This window comes from Canis lupus, chromosome 1 (genome assembly GCF_011100685.1).
Source record: "Canis lupus familiaris isolate Mischka breed German Shepherd chromosome 1, alternate assembly UU_Cfam_GSD_1.0, whole genome shotgun sequence".
Classification (NCBI taxonomy): Eukaryota; Metazoa; Chordata; class Mammalia; order Carnivora; family Canidae; genus Canis; species Canis lupus.
Genome location: NC_049222.1, coordinates 15357193 through 15382882, shown reverse-complemented (window position 1 = coordinate 15382882; position 25690 = coordinate 15357193). Strand labels below are relative to the sequence as shown.

The 25690-nt window shown below is 40.4% G+C and overlaps 1 long non-coding RNA gene across 1 annotated transcript; it reads right to left on the bottom strand.

Moving 5' to 3' along the window:
• Positions 1 to 2978: 2978 nt before the first annotated feature.
• Positions 2979 to 17616, bottom strand: LOC119870713. The gene is made up of 3 exons (XR_005353428.1): positions 17358 to 17616; positions 9339 to 9480; positions 2979 to 3734 (listed from the first exon to the last, which is right to left on the bottom strand). It is a non-coding gene; the product is annotated as an uncharacterized LOC119870713 (long non-coding RNA).
• Positions 17617 to 25690: the final 8074 nt, after the last annotated feature.

The window sequence follows — 25690 nt, the reverse complement described above, 5'->3', positions numbered from 1 at the left end:
AAATGCTTCCTTATACAGAATTAAAATAAGCCTAATACAACTGGCCCTGTTTGGGGATCTACATAGAAAAGGGACTTTAACCGTTTTTCCATGTATAAATCCTCTAAAATTTTAGTTATTCACATTTATTCATTTATAACTTCCACTTATTATTTGTTCCTATTTTTTAAACCACTTCAATACATTTTTATGTAAAAATTACAATTTATGCAAATAAGGAGCCCCTTGACCCTCCCTGAATCCCAAAGAGGGGACCATTATTGTCAGCTTGTTATAAATTATTCCATATGCATATCTGCATATCTCTTTATACATATAAGGGAATGTATCTTTTTTTTAGGGCTTTTCCATACATACCTATTATACTCAGCATGCTATTTTTTTCCACTTAATAAATCTTGATGATATTTTGTCTATCAAAACCTAGAGATCTGCCTCTTTCATTTTCACTGCTGCATAGTATCCCACAGTAATATCAAGGATACAACCTAACTATGATAAACCCTTAGGATATTTCCAAGTTGGGGAAATTAATAAAACTGCTAAATACTCTTGTAAATTTCTTTGTATTTGTACTTTTGCACATATGCACTTGTGCACAAAATTTCTCTAAATTACCTATAAATAAACATTGATTTAATCAATTGTGCCAAATTGCCTCGCAACACAACCATAGCATTTCACACCCACTAACAGATTATGAGACTCTCCATTTCCTCAAATTCTCAGCAGTACTAGATACTGTCAGTATTTATAGCTTTTCCCAATCGAAACAACCATTTTTTTGAGTCATGCAATATCTCTACAATCTTTCCTTTCCAAGCCCAGCCCTCCAGTTCCTTCAGTCCTACTTTCATAGGTCATGTTTTTCAGATCTTTCACAATGGCAGCTTACCTCCCAGAGATGCTTCAGTTTATCACTGTTACTCTTAAAATGTATTTCCAAGAATTGATTACAATGGTGCAACTATACTTTGACCTGATCTGTATACAAATAGGACTGTTACTGATCTTCTGAACTGGTAGATCCTAATATTATGTGAATCACTGTTCTCATTAAGAATTTAATAAAAGGGGGATCCCCGGGCGGCTCAGCGGTTTGGAGCCTGCCTTCGGCCCAGGGTGTGATCCTGGAGTCCCGGGATCAAGTCCCACATCAGGCTCCTTGCATGGAGCCTGCTTCTACCTCTGCCTGTGTCTCTGCCTCTCTCTGTGTCCCTCATGAATAAATAAATAAAATCTTTAAAAAAAAAAAAAAGAATTTAATAAAAGGTAAGAAAACTTTCTCCTAAAAAAAATAAATACACATAGGTGATGCATACAGTATCAGAGGTTTCATGAATCACAGACCCAAGGTTAATTAAGTATGTATTAATGCAGCCCCAAATCATATTTACATTTTAGTGATCATATCAGGTTATTGTTGGTTCACACTGGGCTTGCAATCAAACTACATTGCAAGTGTAATTTATATTATATATTTAATTACCGGAAAATTCCATTTTTGTCAACCTATAGTTTTTATACTTTTTGTTTTTTTTTAATTTATTTTTTATTGGTGTTCAATTTACCAACATACAGAATAACCCCCAGTGCCCATCACCCATTCACTCCCACCCCCCGCCCTCCTCCCCTTCCACCACCCCTAGTTCGTTTCCCAGAGTTAGCAGTCTTTACGTTCTGTCTCCCTTTCTGATATTTCCCACACATTTCTTCTCCCTTCCCTTATATTCCCTTTCACTATTATTTATATTCCCCAAATGAATGAGAACATATAATGTTTGTCCTTCTCCGACTGACTTACTTCACTCAGCATAATACCCTCCAGTTCCATCCACATTGAAGCAAATGGTGGGTATTTGTCATTTCTAATAGCTGAGGAATATTCCATTGTATACATAAACCACATCTTCTTTATCCATTCATCTTTCGATGGACACCAAGGCTCCTTCCACAGTTTGGCTATTGTGGACATTGCTGCTAGAAACATCGGGGTGTAGGTGTCCCAGCGTTTCATTGCATCTGTATCTTTGGGGTAAATCCCCAGCAGTGCAATTGCTGGGTCTTAGGGCAGGTCTATTTTTAACTCTTTGAGGAACCTCCACACAGTTTTCCAGAGTGGCTGCACCAGTTCACATTCCCACCAACAGTGTAAGAGGGTTCCCTTTTCTCCACATCCTCTCCAACATTTGTGGTTTCCTGCCTTGTTAATTTTCCCCATTCTCACTGGTGTGAGGTGGTATCTCATTGTGGTTTTGATTTGTATTTCCCTGATGGCAAGTGATGCAGAGCATTTTCTCATGTGCATGTTGGCCATGTCTACGTCTTCCTCTGTGAGATTTCTCTTCATGTCTTTTGCCCATTTCATGATTGAATCCAACCATGATTCTTTGGTGTTTGTTTGTTTCTTTGGTGTTGAGTTTAAGAAGTTCTTTATAGATCTTGGAAACTAGCCCTTTATCTGATACGTCATTTGCAAATATCTTCTCCCATTCTGTAGGTTGTCTTTTAGTTTTGTTGACTGTATCCTTTGCTGTGCAAAACCTTCTTATCTTGATGAAGTCCCAATAGTTCATTTTTGCTTTTGTTTCTTTTGCCTTCGTGGATGTATCTTGCAAGAAGTTACTGTGGCCAAGTTCAAAAAGGGTGTTGCCTGTGTTGTCCTCTAGGATTTTGATGGAATCTTGTCTCACATTTAGATCTTTCATCCATTTTGAGTTTATCTTTGTGTATGGTGAAAGAGAGTGGTCTAGTTTCATTCTTCTGCATGTGGATGTCCAATTGTCCCAGCACCATTTATTGAAGAGACTGTTTTTCTTCCAATGGATAGTCTTTCCTCCTTTATTGAATATTAGTTGACCATAAAGTTCAGGGTCCACTTCTGGGTTCTCTATTCTGTTCCATTGATCTATGTGTCTGTTTTTGTGCCAGTACCACACTGTCTTGATGACCACAGCTTTGTAGCACAACCTGAAATCTGGCATTGTGATGCCCCCAGATATGGTTTTCTTTTTTAAAATTCCCCTGGCTATTCGGGGTCTTTTCTGATTCCACGCAAATCTTAAAATAATCCATTCTTTTTGAATCTAGATGCTAATAAGCATTTGCATTATTCTTTCAATATTTCATCCTTTTATAATCTATCTACTCCATCAGCCCCTTGTGTTCTGTATGAACTGTAAGTCTGCTGTCACCTAATTTATGAATGTCTTCATTCATCTTAATGAAGAAGATTTAAGTAGAAGCACCACAACATGCCATGCAGCTACTCTCCAGAGGCTTCTTTTTTTTTTTTCAACAGGTATTTTTGGAGTGACCACTGGTCAGGTTCTAAAGTAACTAAGCTGTGACCTAACACATACTCATCTTCCCCTAAAAGATATCATGTACAAAATGATTAATATCTTGCTGAAATCCAGGTATACTTTATGGGTGGATTCCAGTAGTCTCCCTAATTGGTAACATAAACATCAAAACAGGAATTGATATTAGTTTGCATTGCCCTAATTTGTTTTATTCATTCTTTCAAAAGATTTGATGAATGTATTCAAGTGAGAAGTGCTTTCCTGGGGCTGGAACTACAATGGTGCATACAACAAAATGATGCTTCCCTGTACAGAGCCTGCAGTCCGGTGAGGGACTGCTTTGCTCATGCTGACTCCATGTCATCATCACACCCCTTGCTGAGTATTCAAAAACGTATTCCATTGGATAATCCATGAGTACTGTGCCGACTATAAAAAAAAAAAAACAAAGGGTGAGGGGTATTACTTGCTCTTTCCAAACTTAAATAGCTATCTAGCAATTGTTTGGCATTATCTGATCAACAGTAACAGTGGTGAGACTACCAAAATACTACCTAAGAAAACATTCAAGAATTTTTTTTGTTAGTAAATGAAGCAGAGCAGAAAAACAGAGGCCATCAAGAAGATTGTAGAAATTCGGAACATTAAAAAGTAGTGTAATCTAATCTATTGAACATGAAGATAAATTTTACTTAATGAAATTCATATTATTCTCTTATTATCTTTGCAAATTCACTATTATCACCAGAGGCATAAATTCCATTTGCATATTCCAAAAGGGAAGCCCAGGATCTAAATATGAGTCTCTGGCAATCAGCCTGAAATGTTTGCCACTGTTTAATCACGTAGTCCATCAAAAGGGCACATGGTAACATAGAACTGACAATTGCACTGGAAAAATTGAGTTTGGTTTGCTTAGTTTCAATGAGTTTAAAAAAAGAAAAAAGTAGTTTTCATCTGAATAGTCACAAATTCCATTTTCAATAGTTCATATCATAAAATGAGCTCATTTTCCAAGCCACTTGTCAAAAATCTATACACTACCACGCTTACTGTGCTTAATATCTAAAATAACAAAAGAGGCATATTGATTTGGGATTAACATGGTTTAGGCCCATGCATTCATGACCTTAGTCAGCATGGTAATATAAAAATAATTCAGGAAGCACAATGTTAAATTAACATGAGTAGTTCTTTAGTTCTGTAGGATAGAAAAGTGATTTCCTACATAAGCTTAAAGACATAATTAAACATATATTTCATTTCTCTTTCAAGAAGATTCTTTTGACCATGTCTGATACAGCTGCAGGGAAAGAAGTTGGCAGCTGCCAGTCAAAAAGAAAAACTATTGGTTTTTTATAAGCTACTTTACGGCTTTTCAAATTCTCTTTTTGTCTCTCCATCTCATCTTCCTCTGTGTTAATGTTATTTGTTGAATTAGAAATTAGTGTTTTACCAGAGAAAATAATGTTGCTACAAGTAAAAGCAAAAATTAAATACTCAAATTAATGAGGATTTTCCTAATTGCTTTACAGTTAGCCAGGATTTTTTGTTGACCCCTGCTCTGTATTAGAAGAAAACTACATAGCTGCAAATTACATTTTTAAAAAATTGAAACTATTTGTACATCTCAGAGAAATATTATTACCCAGCATGGGAGCCAAGATTCTGAAAAAAGATCATCACACTGTGAGTTTCTGATTACATGAGATTTAATAGAAATTATTCATAGCATATGTCATAAATGAGAACAAAAATACATTATTTGTTAAACGGCATATTTATATTAGTAAATATACATACTTATAAACTTATATATCAAATGTTTCTAAAATTTATATAAAGTCCATATTTTATAGATATAACTAGTAAATGTGAAAGAGCATATAACCCATAAATAAAATTGCCCATGATTCATCTATTTAACATTAATGTAACTCTATGAAACAGTAGGGAAAATATGTTCAAACAATTATAGTATTTTGCCTTTGACTATATTCAAATGTGAATTCTATTACACAGAGAACAATGTGTTTTTTTATTACTTTTGCTTATTTATTGTCCTGGGTCTTTAAACATTATAACAATTAGCAAAGGAGGAAACATTTTCTGTGAATTTTAAACATTCAAAACTCTTCTTTACTTTTTTCTAGGCAAGTTAACTTTCCTGAAGTAGCAGGAGAAATGAGAGGGAAAAATACAACGGGTAATTTTGTAACTTAAGTCTTATGGATAGATGATGGGCTTACTAACTAAAAACACAACTATATAATCATCAATTGGTTTTATTGCTTCTTGCTCTTTCCTTTTAACCAACATCACAATCAGCATTAGCTACTACACACAATGGTTACCCACAGCATCAATCTTAAGCAAAATTATGAAACTGACAATCATGTTTTAACTTTGGAAAATGTGTAAACCAATGTTTGGCAAGTCAGGCAGCTGTTCAAACTGAATCAGCAAGCACAGAGGATATGCAATGACTTTGTCCAGCGGGAGAAGTTGGTACAGGGACAAATACTGAGCAGACCAAGCATCAGATGAAGAGTGGACCATGAAAGATGTGGTCAACAGGCTCAGGTCAGCATCAGAACAACAGAGGACGGAGGTATTTGGAGCACAGGGAGACTGGTTTGGGGAGGTCCCCTGCGTCCTCAATGTTCCTCTTGTCAGCCCTGCACTCGCTGTTGTGTAACACAACCCAAATCTTCCATCTTGAGCTTCTCTAAGTGTGTCTGAGGACTCACTCCTTGGTGTGGAGAATTCACTGTGCTATGAATACTCGGACAATACAATCCCACCAGCGATAATCTATGTCAGCGATCTCTGCTTTACCCACCATGGCCAAGGCCCTGTCTTACCTATACACTGACTCCCCTGAATATCATGTACCATAAATTTGAGGATCCACTAAATCCACAGTGATTCTCTCTGGAAGCTTCTTTTTCTTTCTAATTTGATAGATCTGTGCCACATTCTAACACCCAGCCAGTAGGAGCCACTGTATGATTGTGATGCGGTTTAGACTTCCTACCTTTCTCCCCACAAAAATCCTTAAATTCAAGGCTCTGCGATCTGGTTCTATAAATCTGGAGTTCTGTAAAATTCTTTTACTTAACATAAATTGTCTATATTTCACTTCCAAAGCTAGAAAATGGGTTGTCTGTGTTTCATTTTCTAAATGCTACATTAAATTTTTTCAAGCTGACAGTGCTTTATTGTTTCCTAAAGTACCAAAATTAATTAAAGAACATAACATGTACAGAGATAATGATCTCACATTCAAAGATTTTAATCATGTCTAAAAGTTTGTAATTTTTTCCTATCTATCTTTCTCTTATTTTCTGGCAAGTATACCCTTGCCTAGTCTTCCTATACTCATCAAAAAAGGGTGGGCAAGACAAGTTCCAGAACTATCTCCAATGCAAACTTGAGTTATATGCCCAGGTCTTTCAACTCACGTTTACAAGCAGTGTGCTGGAGACACTGAAGTCTTACTGGTCACCTTATACAACATTTACTAAATGAAAGGCTAACTGAAACCATAAAAATCTTTTTTTCTCTGGGCATTGGGCAGCATGGCAGTATTACACTGATTATTATTTGTGTCTGGATTAGATTTAATTTGCTCTAGGCTAGAGAATATGCCTTTCCCAATCAGTACAGTATCTGTCATACTATGGAAGCTTATAAAATATAGAGAGATTAGTGACATCTCATCCATCTAGACTTTTGTATATACTAATATTATTTAATGTCAAATAGAACCAGTTTAAAATTAGTCAATCTAGTCTTTCAGTGTTTTTTGTTGTTGTTGTTGTTGTTGTTTGTTTGTTTGTTTGATATTTGCTTTGAGGTAGCCTTCTTAAGATCACTGGAATAATACTGGAATCCAAACTGTTATAAGAACCTACTTGCTGCTTATGTAATTTTAAATCATATTATTTCTTCTTCTTCCTTCAGTATTTTTGCTTTCTAACAGTAAAAAAAAAAAAAAAAAAAGGTACAAAAATCTGGCCATTGGCCACAAACCATTTAGGGAAATTCCTCAATATTCTCACCCCAATTTCTACCCAAGCAATGAAAAGTTCATCAATGACAGGGTTAACAGTTAAATCCCAGAGCTTCTAAAATATCTCCTATTATTCCACAGTCCCTTTCTCTTTCTCTCTCTCCCTCCCTCCCTGCTAAAAACATCTTACTGTAAATGCAAGACAAATCTGAGGAGTGTCATTCTGAGGAGAAAGCCAAAGTCCTGGGGATGCACTTACTTCAGACTGTGGGGCCGGTATTTACATTTCCCTGACTTCGTTATTCAGATTTGTTCTCAAGCAGAGTAAGATGGACAGGAAGTAGTAGGAACTTCTAATGATGACCCTGCCATTGCCCCACAGAACAAAAAGTAGAATGCTATGCTGTCAGAGAATAAGGGAGAAGGGGCGTAAGGGGCGGCTGAGGGGCAGAGACCTAAGTGGCATTCCCTTCCTTGCTCCTCATGCGGTGTTGAGTAGGTGACCCCAGCGGACACCTGCCAGGAGCACATTCACCCTGCAAGTTCCTGAATCACTCTGTGCCCCAACTTAAAATGGGGATAAGGTATTTCCTAGGGTGGTTGTGAAGATCAAATGAGTTAACATACATAAAACTCTTAGAAAAGAGCCCAGCATACTGTGAATCCTCAATAAATTATTTTTTAAGAAATACAGTATGCATACAAGAGGTCCAAGGACATAAAACTTAGAAAGGGTTTGAAAATGGTTTTGTAAAGCCTTGTGGGAGGAGAGGCGTTTTATGAGGAGAACGGTGTTCTTTATCTTCTCAAAATCTACAATTTTTAGGAGGCCTAGCAAATGGTCCAGGGAGCAGATTTTTTTAAATTGGTTGTTTTGTTTTTTGACAAAACATAAGTAAGACTCTCTAAAATCAGTTCCCTCATATGGGCAGAGTCTGATGGAAATTAAAACATGTTGTCCATTCTTGCCCACTGTTCTTTCCATGACAGGTCAATATTGCTTGTCCCACAAGGACTGACTTAATGGCCTGCATCAGCAGCATATTGTGTGATTCATTTTCTTTGCGGGAAAATCAGTCATCATTTTCATAAACATTTGCAGTCACCGCTCATCTTTGCTGCAGTGTTCTTGTGACACGTCCTCATTGTTTTGTTAAACAGCAGAGTTGGTGCTCCGTCAGGAGATCGGCCAGCCCAGGTAATCTCTGTGATGACTCTAGTAAAGAAATGAAAGCCCCAGAACACAGGACAGAGCAGTAATTCCACTGTGGTCAGGGGGGAAGCAACACCATGACACAGATGTGTTCTACAGTAAACAGTGTGGGGAGGGCACAGAGCAATTAGGGAGTCAGCACAGGGTGAGGAAAGAGTGTGAGAGAATTCAGAGAATATGATCATTGTTTGTAGGGGAAGATTTGAACTAAAGAGAAGAAACCATGAGAACACAGAGTCTGCTGAGATGTCCAGGGACCCAGGTCTTTCTCTGAGTAGCTGTGTAACCACAAGCAACTCTCACTACTTCTCTGGGCCTGCTTTTCATCCATAAAAATAACAGAGGCCAGTAATTGTGCCACATTCACTACATGGCAGGCCCTGTTCTAATGGCTTTATGTATGTGGACTCGATCATCACAACCACCTCAGGAGGTAGGTACAAAAAAAACTGTGTCTTCATCGTAACCCATTTTTACAGCAGAGGAAACCAAGAAACAGAGATTAAGTAACATCTAGAACACAGAAGAACCAGATTCCCACTTCGGTAGCCTTCTTTATGCCATGATGGGCCTGTCTTTATGCCACGATGCCTCTCTGAAAAGGTGGAGAACCAAACTATAAATGTGTACTTTGAGGTGGGAAAGAAGACAGACCTTTTTGTCTCTTTCATTCCCAATCCCTCGTAAACCACTATTGTAATACTGTCACAAATATGAAGTACTAGAAAAATGATCACAGGACTAGATGTTTCTGCAATGTCAAATACCATAAAAGGTTCTAAATACTTTCCGTCTCTGTACTTACCACAAACCGATGACCGACCACATCATCCCAGGATCGATCCGCCGATCACACTGTGTGCAGTCCTAGGCTGATGGGTCTCTAAACTCCAGCTCTGTGGTTGTGAAGGGCAAATTTTGAAAAGCTGTCCAGGTATCCCCCCCTTCTGTACAAAAACAATTTCACTAGAGATTAAAATTCAACCTGAATAAAGCACCTAACACAGTGCCTGCTTTAGGTTATATATCTTCCATTCATTCACAAGCACTTGCTGAGCACGTGCTTTGTTTCTGCTGTTTTAGCACATGTGGAGGATATAAAGATAAAAATATAGTCCCCTCCATGAACTTCGACTCTAGAAGGGAGGACAAAAAAATACATCCCAGGTGATATAAGATTGCCACGAGTGCTGAAGACATTTAAAGCTGTAGGAGCTTTCCTCTCTCCCTTCTACCCTTTTCAAAGAATAAAAAGAATGAAATCTGTTTCTCAAGTCATCCTTTTTACCAGCTGATTACAGGATGGAGAGTGTCAGGGTGGTATAAAAATGGAATTTCTAATCAAGTAAGAGCATCAATTGGGCTCTAGCCTTATCCATGCAACTCTGGCTCTCTCTCCTTTACATTACTACCAACAAGGTCTGTGTGGCCCCAAGGATCTATGTGTGCCCTATAACCAATCTTCTTGACACCATGGCACATCATGGTCCTTCTTTGTCCTACCCTGATCTAGTTCTGTGTGATGATGTCTTGTGCATTGCATATAAGTGATAGTTCAACAACCAATGGCCACTAGTCTCCTACCCTCAATATTGAGGTCCCTGCTATAGGGTCTAGAGTTCCATTTCCCATCACCAAAAATGAGCACCATCAAGGCTGATGCTTGTCATCTTATATCTCAAATCTCCTAACTTCTGCTGTTCTTTCCTTGTGCTTGCCTCATTTCCCTTGTACAGACAACCCAAGCCTTAGTTCAAAGGGCCGTGGTTGGGAGGACACTGATGAACTCTACAGAGAATCACCAACCCTCTCAGACACTAGTCCAAGGCTCTCTAAGATGCCCATTTCACCTTCCCTGCAGGATGAAATCATCACAGTTCCCTTAGTTCTTTCCAGTAACATGGACCCATAAAGGGACCACCCACCTGTTGTCATACATGACTGATACAGGTTTAAGCTAGAATAACTGTTCAAGATGCCCGTGGCTCAACAACAAGCCCCTTGCCCTTTTCTTTTCTTTTTTTTTTTTAATTTATCTATTTATGATAGACACAGAGAGAGGCAGAGACACAGGCAGAGGGAGAAGCAGGCTCCATGCAGGGAGCCCGACGTGGGACTCGATCCTGGGACTCCAGGATCACGCCCTGGGCCCAAGGCAGGCACCAAACCGCTGAGCCACCCAGGCTGCCCCCGCTTGCCCTTTTCTTTAAATGATTAGCCTTGTCTGTGCCAGAGGGCTTCCCAACTTCAGTTAGCCTGCACAACACCACTCCTAGTAATATACCTTGGTGCAGGCATCAGTGGAGAGTGTTATATGGGAATCCAGGGAGTGATGGGGGTTTTAACCAAATCTCTGGGAGGTATGGAGGCGTGCAGAGAATCATGAATGAATGGTAACTTCTTTGCAACACACAGGCAAACAAGGGAACTTTTTGGAAAACAATGCACTTCATTTTTTTAAATGCCAATTCAATATCTTTTGACTTTTGTTGCCCTATTGTTCTCCTTCCAAACACAAACCATGACTGGATGGTGACACTTTGACTACACCTGGGGATTTTGCAGAATGCCTTCTACACCTCAGAGTTCTATTTCCTCTCTCAATTGTTCTACTTTATCTAAAACTTGGCTTTCAGACGCCCTTTCAGTTGTTTATAACCTACAAATAATTACAATTAGTATGATTGTTGTTAGAATACACAGCCAGCCAACTTGAACATCTCCCACAATTCCTGCTTTGAAGGGAAATCCTGTTCTTCAGATGTAGCCACAACTTAATTAAATTTTTTTATAGTTTTCTCCAAATTTGACTTATCTTCCCCAAACCACCTGGAAGAAGTAGTAAATACTCTTTCCTCCTCTTCCCTCCAGCTCACCTGGATGGCCTCTCCTCCCCCAGATTCTCCCTAGCACCAAAGAATTGAACTATCACAGCAATTCCTTCAAAGTCTTAGCAACATACCTATCAAATTAAGAGCAGAGAGAAACTTGGGGGAGTTCATTTTGATACGTGAATCCTCACTAATCCCTTCTCAGATAAACAATGATAGTTTACAATTATTATTTCTTGTTAGGAATTAGGTACTCTTCTCTCTCTTACTTCAACAGACTTCTGTCCCTTTGTAGTTGATACTTTGAAAAAAGTCTATGGAATTCTCTACTCCAGCTCCTATGTTTGTGTCACATACCACACGTGTACTGTGAGGAAGCAGCAGCTTCAGAGGTGACCAGTGCAGATGCTGTGACAACACACGGCACCTGGAAGGGCTCAGTAACCAGAGTGGAATATTTGGCTGTTTGTCCCAGGTATTTTGTTTGTTTGTTTGTTTTTAACAAAAAATGCCTGAGTTGTTTTTCAGGTTGATCATTTACGGGCATAAATCTCACAATATCAAGGTGCCCGGGTGGCTCAGTTGGTTAAGCATCCAACTCTTTATATCCAATGCTCAGGTCCTGATCTCAGGGTGGTGAGATCGAGCCCCATGTCGGGGTCTGCATTGGGCATAGAGCCTGCTTAAGATTCTCTCTTTCCCTCTCCCTCTGTCCCACCCTTCCCTCTCTCTCCCTCTTAAAATAAATAAATAAATAAAAACCTCACAATTTAGATTGTAAACTCTCCATGAATAGGAGTATATCTTTGGTTTTTAAATTTCAAATAATAATGGATTCCCAACGATTATCAGTCATCTGTTCTCAGAGGTAAACCATGAACAAATCCCTTTTAAAAACATCAAGAAAACATGTCTAATGAAGAATTGAATTTGCAGCACTCACCCATCAAATGTTTTGCTTCCCTATTACCATCAGCTACAGGTCTGCAGGTGAGGGTTGATGGGAAACGTTGGCTCTCAATCGTCTGCAGGGGGTAATGAGGGCTGCTAATTTGAGTCTGTGTTCTGCCTCTCAGTGCTGCTACCCTCCTCTCACCTGGGGACTCTGCTCCTACCTTCCCTGCCTTGGAGACTAAACTGATGCTCCAACCTTTGACCAGCTGATACCTTTAAGGTTTTTGACATAGTCTACCTAAGTGCCTTCCACAAAGGCTGTACCAACACTCACACCAATAGCACCAACAGTGTCAATTTTCTAGCACTCTCACCAAAACTGAGCATGAGGAAATGTATGGTGGGTGGTGGAAGTCTCTCACTGTTGGAACGACAGGTTTCAGCTAAGCAAAGTGAGAAGCTAGAATGAACCATGCAGTACTGGATGAGAATCAGCCAGAAGTATGAGCCCATGTTTAGCTTAATATAGACACAGATGGATACAGACAGAGAAATAATATCGATATACAGGTACATGTGTGGTAGTATAAACACATACTAGTTCACAGCACTATACCCTAAGAGTGCCTAGAAGTAACAACACCCAGTAGCAATAAGCACAGCTAGGGCCCAGATCTTGGTATCTAAAACCATTCTCTAGGAAAAGGAACCAGAGCTTCTTGAGAAAATGGCTAATTCTGGGACTGGGGCATTAAATATATAAGATGGGCATGGAGCGGGATGCCTGGGTAGCTCAGTGGTTGAGTGTCTGCCTTTGGCTCAGGGCATGATCCCAGGGTCCTGGGATCGAGTTCTGCATCAGGCTCCCTCTGGGGAGCCTGCTTCTCCCTCTGCCTGTGTCTCTGCCTCTCTCTGTGTGTCTCTCATGAATAAATAAATAACATCTTAAGAAAAAAAAAAAAAAAGATGGGCATGGAGCATTTTAACAGTCCCAGAAAGTAGGGAAGTGCTCAAAAAACAAATGCTGGGGGCCTGCCTGGGAACTCACAGGGGCCAACCTGAAAGGAAGTTAGGACAATTTGACTGACAAAATAAATGACATAATATTGGATTACAACCCAAAGTATAACATAAACATCCATAAATCCATGCTAATATAAATAATTAAATGAGGAAGAAGAGACACCTCTCTGTGCAGAATTTGAAAGAATTATGTAGATACACCACCCTCAAGGAGGTGGAACATAACTCCCCACTCCTTCAGTGTGGGCTACATAGTAACTTCCTTCCAAATAGTATAGTATGGGAAGGGGAGGAAAAGAGTTATTTACAGTGGAGAAATCTGACAATACTACCAGCTGACCAGAGCTGACATCAACAGTGATGAGCCATGTTGATAGTACGTATCCTGGATATGAGGTGATGAGAATAGTACTTTACTTCTGTGGTCTTCTTCACAAAACCCATAGCTAACCATAAGGAAAAACATTAGACAAACCCAAATTGAAGAACAGTCTACAAAATACTGATCAGTACTCAAAATTGTCAAGGTCATCAAAAACAATGAAGTGTGAGACACTAAGGAGACATGACGACTAAATGTAATGTGACAGCATGAATGGGAAAAGAACATTAGATAAAAATTAAGGAAACCCAAATAAAGTATGGACTTCAGTTAAAAATAATGTTATGGGTTCATTAGTTGTGACAAATGTTCCACAGTAATGTAAAAGGAAACAGAGTATATAGGGTATATAAGAACTCTCTGTAATAGTCTTGCAACTTTTCAATAAACATAAACTTATTTTAAAATAAAAAACTTTATTAAATTAGGAAGAAGGTATAGAAAGTACCTGCATATACAGGAGTTCAATAAATAGTAGCTCTGTTATTTTTTAAAATGATTTTTGCCATTTTGAAAAGTGAAAGGAAACATTCTTGTTGTTGTAATTTTAATCTCTTTGGTTACTAATGAGGCTGGCCTTGCAAAAACGTTTGTCTTTGCTTTTCATATTCATGTCCTTTATCTGGTTTTTGTAGTTTCTGGATTCTTCTGATTTATCTGGCCTCTCTAAGATGATCAAACTTCCCAGTTTGTCAGGGACAGGTCTAATTTATGTGCCCTGTCCCAGCTAATGATTAATAAGAACACTTTTAATTGAGAAAGTAAATTGTATGGTCACCCTCCCATGTCCCATTGCTGCCCTCACGTTGTTTGTGTTCTCCCACATAACTGCCACTCCAGCTGCTAATCCGCACTGTCCCTTTCCACTGCCGGCGCCCAAGATACACCTTGACACTTGAACGGGGCGAGTGTTGGGGAGCTAGTAGTCTTCTGCTACAACTACACTTTTCAGAAGATAGAATCTCAATATCAATTACAATTCACTTCATACTGCAATACCCAACCTTCCACCTTCCACGGTGTTCTAAACGCCTGCGGGTCCCCTGCCCAACTCTTGTGTTCTGAAGGACAGTTTCCTCTGCTCCTGCCCTCTCTGCTGGACTGCATTCAATGCCAGGCCCAACCCAAAATGAGGCGGTACAGAGCTGTGGACACGCGTCCCCTCACAGCCACCTTAGGAAGACATCCTTCCCTCTCATCCCTCCTCTTTCCTTCCTTCCTTCACTCCCTCTCCCACCTTCCTTTCCCTCCCCTTTCTCTTCCTCTCTTTTATCTTACTTTCTTCTTACCTTCCCTTCTTTCCTTTCTGCCCTATCTCCTTTTGTTTTGGCAAAGAGGAAGTTGTTTATGGTTCAATTTCTTTCTCCCCCTTCATTTATGATGCAAATAAGCTCACTGAAGAAAATTAGAAAATACGAATAAGCTAAAAGAAAAAAAAAATTCCACACCCATGGATAACAATTACTACCATTTTTTAGAAAGATTTTATTTATTTGTTTGAGAGAGACAGAGAGAGAGCAAGCACACAAGCAGGGGGAGGGACAGAGAGAGAGAGGGAGAAGCAGACCCCCTGCTGAGCAAGGAGCCTGATGCAGACTCAATGCCAGGACCCTAAGATCATGACCTGAGCCAAAGGCAGATGCTTAACCCACTGAACCACCCAGACACCCCAATTACTAACATTTTTATATATCTTGGCCTCTGTCTTTTAGGAGCAGTAGATCAATATGCATAGTACTGTTGGAATCAACAGCTTCCCAGCTCTCTCACATTTTGGCCATGTGACCTTGAATAACTTACTTAACCTAAGCCTCAGTTTTCACATCTATAAAATGAGGATAAATGGTGTATTATTTATTAAAATACATATTATTATTTATGTCCAGATAAAACAAGACAATATATGTAAATCACTTAGCACAGTGCCCAAAACAGAACAGGTGCTAAATAAATGGTAGCTTTTACTAATAATACATGTTTTGTCAAACATGAGATCAGAACAACATTTCAAATTTGGTACCCTGGTGTTTCACTCAACAAAATACAGAACTAATATATGACTAAATATAGGTCTGCATTCTCATTTTTGCTATGTATTTCTGTGCTGCATTTTTATTTTGAAATACAATGAGGGGGGATCCCTGGGTGGCGCAGCAGTTTGGCGCCTGCCTTGGCCCAGGGCGCGATCCTGGAGACCCGGGATCGAATCCCACGTCGGGCTCCCGGTGCATGGAGCCTGCTTCTCCCTCTGCCTGTGTCTCTGCCTCTCTCTCTCTCTCTCTGTATGACTATCATAAATAAATAAAAAATTTAAAAAAAAAAGAAATACAATGAGGGAGGCTCCTGGGTGGCTCAGTCAGTTGAGCATCCAACTCTTGGTTTCAGCTCCAGCCATCTTCCCAGGGTTGAGAGATCGAGCCCTGCATTGGGCTCTAAGCTCAGCTCAATGCAGTCTGCTTGAGATTCTCCAGCTCCCTCTGCCCCTCCCCCCACTCATGCTCACACACATGCTCCCCCTCTCTCTCAAACAAATAAGCAAATGAAATACAGTGAGAAGGGACGACTCAGTGGCTCAGCGGTTGAGCACCTGCCTTCAGCCCAGGGCATGATCCCAGAGTACCAAGATTGAGTCCCATTTTGGGCTCCCACCATGGAGCCTGCTTCTCCCTCTACCTATATCTCTGTCTCTCTCTCTCTCTCTCCATGTCTCTCATGAATAAATAAGTTAAAAAAAAATACAATGAGGAAAAGTATATGTTAAAAAATAACTATTGGGCATGATGTATTCCCACTACTTTAGAAACTCCCTGAGGATTCTCCTTTCCCCACGAATGATCACTATTCTTTTACCTCAGTCTCACAGGAAAATAGAGCGACTTCACATAGCAGAAAGGCTGGGCCAGTGGAGTCCTCAGTAGCCCCTTGCTCTCATGAGCAGCAGGCCCTCAAACCGGATGAATCTTTGGGGCCAGTACTGAGCCAGAAGCCTAAGGAGCTCCAAAGAACAACCTAAGCTAGTACTAATGGTGGTCTTCTTGTAATGTGATTTGAACAATCACCTCTTCTGCCTTGTGCTGTTTATCTGGGGGGAGTGTGGTTTCTTCGCGGCCATTGCTGTGGTTGTTTGTGTTATCCAAGAGCCAGAGGTTTGGCCTGTGTTGGCTTTCATAATTGAGGAATAAGAAACCAGAAAACAGGAGAGAAATGTAATTTCTGTATACTCTCAGAAAATGGAACCCTGGAAACAAATTCAGGAGTAGAATCAATGCAACACAAAGAGAAGGTATTGAGTTCCTCGGTATTTGACTAGATTTTCCCTAGAGAAAAGTCTGGGCAGGCTGATTATTTGGAGACACTCATATGTATGTGTACTCTTGCAGGGTTCCAACATAATAGTAACAGCCTTTTGCATTATGATATACAATATATTTCATAAGTAGTCTGTACACTTCTGAATATATTTTCATATTACATTCTGTATGTTAAAAAAAATGTGTATTAACCAATTAAAGGAGCCTTGATGATATAAATCTTCCCATCAGTTAACTGGTCCATTTCATCTGGGGACTTAGAAGAAGTCCCCAACAGGGACAGGAACCACAGTGCCTGGCATACTAGGCAATGATAAAGCCCTATTGATTGATTTGAAGGTAAACTGCTATAAAATGTGGTATGAAACTCTGTATTTGCTTACAAGTTATGTGGAGAAAGGGTCTTCAAAGGATCCCTCGGCCTGAAGCACATCTACTGAGGGCTCATTAAGTCCCTGACACTGTTTGAACGTTTCACATCCTGGCTTCACTTTATCTCCTTGGACACCTGTAAGGGAGCTATTATGATGGCCTGAGTCTCGCACACAGGGAAACTGAGGCCTATAGAAGTTACATCACAGACCCAGGGCCTGCACAGCTAGCAGGTGGCAGCCTGGCACCAGAAGCCCACCCTCAGCCACCTGTCTGTGCCGTGGGACTTGGCCTGGTGCTGTCTTGGACAATCACTGGGCAGCCCAAGCACCAGGATCAGACCCTGCCTCCTAAGTCTCTGGGTGTCACGGGGTGTCCTCCTGTAGCTCACTAATTACTGAGCTAAGACTGATGAAAAAGATTACTATAACACCCATAAAAATCATGACATATGAGGACATTTTGACCCATAAAATAAACAGTTATTGAATTCATGCCAATGTTTGTATAATTCCACAGTTCTTCCACTCATGCTTCCTCTTAGGTGTCCACAATGAGGATTGGAAAGAAAACACAACCGAGTTCCTGTGCTTACCCCTTTACTGAGATAGGGTCTGAGGACAGGACTAAAAGTCCAAATAACAATATAAGAACAGCAACAAAGCACTCTCACCATATTTCAGACAATTTTATATACAGTCTCATTGTATCTTCACAATCCTTAGAAGGAAGTGTTCCTATCTTTTTTCTATAGATCGGAGAGAAACAGAGAGACTCACAGAGGACAGATAATTATTCAAATCACCCAGCTGGGTTCACAGCCTGGCCTCATTATTTACTGTCTCTGGGACCTTGAGGAAAACTGTCATTCTGCCCTATATATCGAACTGCCTCTCGCGGTGCTACTACTACCTAGCACACCCAGGCTGATAACGAGGGAAACCGAGATGTGGGTAGGATGCCTTCAATACCTCCTGTTAGTCCAAACCTGGCTCTTTTCCCTTCTTTCAATGCCCCCATTTCTCCCAGGTTCTCAGGGGTCTCCTCCTATCCGGGTTCTCCTTAGAAGGCAGGAAAATGCTACTGCCCTCCCCGGATAACTCACCTCATAAAATGGGTCACATAGGGCCTAGGCATGATGCTGGATGCAGGTGGACAAACATGAATAGGAAGCTGGCCCTTGCAAAGAATACACAGTCCCGCTGGGGAAAGCAGCAGGGATGTTATTATCGTAGGATGAGGGATAGGTAGGACAAGAAATCCCATACATGCTAGTCAATGTCCCCATTCACACACACCTCCTACACCAGCCCTAAGCAACCACTGCTCTACCTTCTGTATCCATAGACTGGCCTATTCTGGACACTTACATAGATAGAATCATATAATATGTGGTCTTTTGTGTGGCATCTTTCACTTAACATAATGTTTTCAAGGTTCACCTGTGTCGTAGCATGTATCAGCACTTCACGCCGTCTTATTGCTGAATAACATTCCATTGTATGGATATATAACATTTTGTTTTTCCCATCATCAGCTGACCAACAGTTGAGTAGGTTTCCACCTTTTGGCTATTATGAACATTCATGTACAGGTTTTTGGGTGGACACAGGTTTTAAATTCTGAAAATATGCCTAGGAGTAGAATTTTGGGGGTATCTGACAATTCTATGTTTAACCTTTTGAAGAAATACATGTTCATTTCCAAAGCAGTTGTGCCATTTCCCATCCTCCTCCCCACCCCCCCCCCCCACCCTCAGCAATGTATGGGGAGTTCTAATCTCTCCATATCCTCACCAATGCTTGTTATTGCCTGTCTTTTTTATTCTAGACTTTCTGGTAGGTCTCAAGTGCTATCTATCTCATTGTTTTGATTTGCATTTACAAATGAGTGATGAAGTTTAATTTTAGACACTTTGAATGTAAGACATCTAGAAAACTTCCGGGAATGCAGCTTTAAGTTTGGTAGAAAGTCTAAATTGAGGAGAGATGTTGTATTTACTCTTGGAAGTCATCAGTGCAATAATGTAAAAGAAAGCATTTTTATTTGTGGGATTCAGGCACTGTAGTATTAGGTGGAAACTATCTGGGATATGGGATTTTCCCAAGACTTACAAATGGTACCACAATGGGTAACTACTTACTCTACTCACACCCAAGACTAGTCTTGGCTAAACAAACTAGGCTTTTCCTGTTTTGTGTTAGGTTTAGAGGCTTTCTGATGGTGGGGGCAGGCTGCATGCCTAGGGGTTAAAAGCTCAGCTTATGGGATCTAAATCCAGACTTACACATCACATAGCTGCATGACTGAGAGACATTTTACTTCACCTCCCTAAGACTGTTTCCTTTGCTGTAACTGAGGAATACACATCTGTACCTACATCCTAAGGCCACTGTGAGGAATTAAAAAAAAAAAAAAAATGGAACAGTGGCATGGAGCACCTGGGGGGCTCAGCTAGTTAAGTGTCTGCCTTTAGCTCGGGTCATGATACCAGGGTCCTGGGATTGAGCCCCGTATTGGACTCCCTGCTCAGCGCAGAGCCTGTTTTTCCTCTACACTTCTCCCCTGCTTGTGATCTCTTTCTCTCTTAAATAAATAAATAAAATCTTTATTAAAAATAAAAAGGACCTAGCACATAGTAGGCATCCAAACAATGATTGAATGCATGCATGCAAGAATGAATCAGTGAATAAAATGGAATAAATTAATTAATGAAAAGTACTCAGCACAGGATCCTGCACTTAGTAAATGTTCAACAGTTACTCTTATAACTCCATACAAGCAAGCAATAAAGATTAATGCGCAGCAAGGGCAAACATTCCTTTGCTACCATTATCCTCTGACCAGAACAAAACATGAATGGTAGATGTCTTTATATGTTCGGCCCAGCTGGCAGGTGGCTCCCTGTGGGCCTGTCAGACAGGAAGAATTCATGTCCACAGTCACTCAGCTCTTTCAGCCGAGTAAACGTGATTTGTGAGCCGCCATGCTCATCATCCTCTTCCATCAGGCCATTTATGGCCCTTACAATTTCACTCTTGATGAGAATGCGTAAAATATTATTGGCCCTGTGTGCTTACTGTATAATATACGGAACTTACAATAGACATTATTAAATATTGTTAAATGAAGAGCTGAATAGGCACAGTAAAATGCATGTTGGAAAGATTCGTTAACCCCGCTGATGCCACAGACAGTATCTGCAATATTTCTCTGATATCTCCTTGCACAGAAATCATCGTTAGCTGGTTCAAAGTGGCCATGCAGAAAGGAAGTTCTGGGCCAGGAGCACTGGCCCTGGGGTCAGGAGCCTGGGGTCACTCCCGGCTCTGGCATTCACATTACCTAGGGCAAACTACTTTACTTCTCTAGACCTCCATCTCCTCTATAAAATGAGATGCTGGACAGTACAGTTTCTAGATTCCTTTTAGCTCTGGCATTCCTGAACTCCTCAGAAATATTCAGTGTAGAACTCACTTTTACTACTCTCTTCTCCCTTCAGCAAATTCTCTACTCATTTCACCCACACTAGGTTTTGGGGCAGGGTTGATGAAACATTAAACACAGAGAGCCTCAGGTTAGAACTGTCTAAACTGCTTCCACTTGGCACACACGCTCCAACCGAGCCCAGGAGACCTAAGCAGTAGGGTGAAGAGCGGTGGAGAACTGAGAATGAATATTCTGAAGCTGGACAGTCACATCAGTGGCATCTCAACAGGAGCATTTCAGCTTTCTGAAACATTCAAACCTGCTTATGCCTCTTTCATCTTCCCAGTGTGCTGGTCTCTGCACTACCACTCCACCCCGAGTGCCCTTTTGCCTGTATCTCTTGCTTTCTTTCCCCTGGACTCTGTCAACACAGATTGCTCCCAAGGGAACAACACATTTCTTCCCTGGCATCGTATGTGCTCAGATATGAGGATGGAGACAGGAAAGAGAGAGGAGCTGTTTCAACAAAGACAGGTGAGGTGGAGAAGAATTCTGCAGAGGGCCAAGCAAACGTGCTCCTGAGAGAGGGACTTCAATACATTTGATACAGGGAGAGGTCATCTTTAAAAGACATATCCACAGGGCAAACCAACCAAAAATATGTACTGTGCTTCAAGTTTTTCTTGCAGTATGTTATTTCAAATCAATTTTTCTGATAAACACTTGTAGATACTGAGGTACTGGTATATATTCATTTTTAACAAAGAAAAGGTGTGACTTTTTGTGACTGTCACACTTCCTAAATAATAAAGTGGCAGTGTTCAAGGGAAGACCTATCAAAGAAAGAAGCAATGTTAACAATCAACACAAAAAAACAATATCTAGATTCTAAAGCTTTCAGAGAAGAGTGTGACATACTTTATATAATACAGGTGACATACCATATATAATAGGGCATTTAGACACTTTTCTGCATGGCCTATTATGTACAAGGTAGAGTACTACATTTCTATAATAAAATAAAATTATTCTCTCGTTTAGTTGTTTCAACTCATTTTACAGCTCAAACTAAACACCATTTTTATACTGCTCTTTCCTATTTCTCCAACACTGTAAACCCAAGGGAACCTTACTAAAAGGGAAGTAGACAAAGTTATAAAACCAAGTGAAGAAATATCACAGAACCCCCAAATGCAGTGAGCATAAAGAGGAGCTGATAGGTGAGCTGAACAAAAATATAAGAACATTTTTGGCATATGCCTTTTCCAAATAATGGATGTTTCAAGAAGAAGACAGTAATTCCATATTCATCCCAGCATATTCACTGCCACAAGTCTTTCATAAGCTATTTTGGCTTTTTCTGCAACAAACTCTTTATTGCACTAATGAGTTTCATCAAGTATTTCAGAAAACAGTTTCCCTCATTTTGCCTTCTCAATAGTTCTCCCTGTGGTCAAATATGCTCCCTGGCTCTTCATTTCTTTCCTGGAATATGATTACACATCATTCTCTTGACATCTGACTTTGCTGGGCCTCTAGCAACCTAGGTAAACTCCACACTGCTCCACTGACTTCTGGCTTGGCCATGTGACTTCCTTTACCCAGTAGAATATTAGAGGGCATGATGTGAACAAAGACTTTACATTCGTCGCATGTTTTAGCTCAACTCTTGTGTTTCTGCCATCTGTCATGAGAAAACCATATTCAGGCCAGCCCTTGACCCTAGAATGAGGGACACATGGAACAGTCCTGAATCCTACCCTCAGCCTGAAGGAGCCAAACTCAAATCTGTGAGGGGAAATAAAAACAAAAAAGAAATATTGTAAACCATTAAGAATTGGGAGTTGTTTGTTATACAGCTTTACTATGGCCAAAGCTGACTATGCATACCCTCTGGGTCACTCTTCCATTGCCACAATCATACCCTATAAGAAAACAACACAAACACATAAAACAAAACCCACTTATTGTCATTCCTAAGACTAACATCAGCTGCGTGGCTCCAGCCTCGGCTGGTTCAATGAAATTTACTCATGCATCTGTAATCTGTAGTCAGCTTCAAGCCAGCTAAGAACCTTTTCTGATCTTGGCTAGACTCTTCGGCATATCTGGGAGCTTGGCTGCACAGATAGGCTTTACTCAGCTCTGCCCCACAAGGCCTCTCACCCTCCAACAGACCAGGCTTGTTCTCATAGTACAGTTGAGTTTGGGGAGAGAGAGAAAGCTTATAAGGCCTAGCCTTTGAACTTCTGCGTGAGGCCACTGTCACTTCTCTGCTTTCTACTGAACAAAGCAGAACATAAGGTCACCCAATTCCAAGTAGAGGGAGACAACTACACCTCTTTTTTTTTTTTAAGATTTTATTTATTTATTTATTCATGAGAGGCACAGAAAGAGAGAGAAGGGGGGGGAGGGCAGAGGGAGAAGCAGGCTCCATGCAGGGAGCCTGACATGGGACTCCATCTCAAGTCTCCAGGATCAGGCCCTGGGCTGAATGCGGCGCTAAACCGCTGAGCCACCCCTGGTTGCCCTAAACCTCTTAATGGGCAGAGCTACAGTCACATTACAGAAATTATGGATGCAGGGAAGGATGGAACTTAAGAAAGAACCAAATTAAGGGCTGAGGCTCATTCAGGTACAATCTGTCATTTTTATTAGGTGAACCAAGTAAGCAATAAATATAAACTTTGTACACAGTGTTCAAGAAATTACACTGAAGTCCGTGAGACAAAGAAACACTGAATGGTCATGCTGACAGCAATGGGACATAGTACCTTCTGTAAAGCCACCTTCTTTTAGGTAGTTAATTGCACCCAACTTTGATTCCACCTTTATTTTGTGTCTCTTTGACATTCCTGTATTCTGTTTCTATCAAAGAATATTTTACATTTAGTGAAAATGCCTTATTTTTCACTTCTACATTTATGTTCTTTTCATATTCTCTCACCTGCCTTGCTTAAAATTTTAAGTTCAACTGGCTTTAGACTGAAGAAGTGATGACCCCAGCATCCTATCTTTCTCAGCTCAGGAGCCATAAAATTTTACGCTATTTTATACTAAGTAAATAAATAAAAACAAAACAAAATGCAAACAAAACTCAGCACTGAGCAAAGGGCTGGTCATGTGGTCATGGGAATTTGCCAGGCAGGGTTTCTGTTTTAGAACATCACAGTGGTTTCCAGAACTTTACCCAAGTCTGGCTAACTGAAGACTTACTCAAAACCAAGTATTATGCATCACAAATACTCTCTTATAATTCTCAATTTCAATTAGTGTATTTCATATGGCACAAGAAAATATATTCAAGGCTTTAAATCAATGAAAACCTGGCATCAAGAAATCTGACTAGAACTGGAGACTAGTGTGTGCTTTCAGAGAAGTCAGATCAAAAACCATTTTGTAAAATTTGTAAGGATTAGAGGGAGCAGTGAAATGAGAATCTTTGTAACAAGAAGATCATTGAACCATTAGAAAACCAAAAGGCAGTTTCTAAAGCAGGACTTTGATATAACCTCCTCTCTCGGGAAGGTTAATGGTAATTCATCTCTGAGCAGTTAGCAGTGGTACACAGGGCTGGGCCTCTGAGACACCCTCTTACCCCTCGCTGGTTTGCTCTCAGGTCTATAGATTTAATAGCTCCCCAGGTTCCTAAAAAAAACAGTGCCTGACAGATTGGCACTGGGGCTTTGCTGTGCATGAAAAAATTTACACATATTCACTTTCCCTCAATTCTTCCTCTCCCAATCTCATCACTCAGCAGGTTCAACACAAAGTTTGAGTGATTTTATGATGAAGAGGATACAAGACTCCATGAATGGATGGAAGAATAAAGGAAAGAAAAGGAGGAGCATTCTTAATCACAACCCAATCCAGTCCTTCTCCCTCCTGGGGCCGAGTTACAATCATGCTTGTTCAGTGACCCCCCACGATTCTTATAGGGTGTCGAATCAAATGCCTCTAAGGGCCAATAGGCAACATAAATAAACAAAGTGGGCAAAATGGGTCCCTTGGGTTCCCTGAATGTACATGCCTAGTATAAAAGGGATAGTCACTTCTCAGTTCCATCAAATGTTGCTGTGTAGGAATATGGGACCATGAGGCTTCAGATGTCGAAGGAATGCAAAACAAAGGTGTGACTAAGAGGTGTTGGAAATGTAGAATTTTATGCAGAATCTTTCCACTTAAAATGTTGACAACAATAACAACAAAAAATGTTGACAACAGTGTGCAGACCAGGTACAGGAACATGGTTCCCTAATTTGCAATTTACGCTTAAGAGCAAGCTACTCAAAGTGTGGCCCACAGACCTGTCTACAAATTATTTGTTCCCAATCTGTGACAAGATAGGAATCCAACATTAGAATGCAAATCCAGTAAATCACTTAGAAAACCATATAGTTCAGCTGAGATTTTTCTTTATAGGGGACACAAAGCACTGATCTCTATTCTGGCACAACAAGCTTCTTATCTCATTGCAGGTGGCATTTTGGGTATCATTACTCTCTGGAGAAACTTTCAGGGACCTTCATTACGGTGCTGTCTCAGAGACTTGAACAGACCCATACCTTGGCTCCTTGAAACCCAGTACCATGTATGGGATAGAAAGGAGAAAGAAGAGAGAAGAATTCTAGTAGGGTCTGGGAAGTTGCTTGTGGATGGTCCAAGATTAAGTCAGGGAAGTAAGACCGGCTTGTACTCCAATGGATCTGAGTGTACAGTATGGACAGGCAGGATGGCAGTCAGCATTCCAGGCCACTTAGGCTTTCCTTTCTCTCTCTCTCTCTCTCTTTGAGATTGTATTTGAGAGAAAGAGAGGTTGTATGCCAGTGGGGGGAGGGGCAGAGGGAAAGCATCTCAAGCCAATGCTACACTGAGTGTGGAGCCCGACACAAGGCTCAATCTCATGACCCTGAGA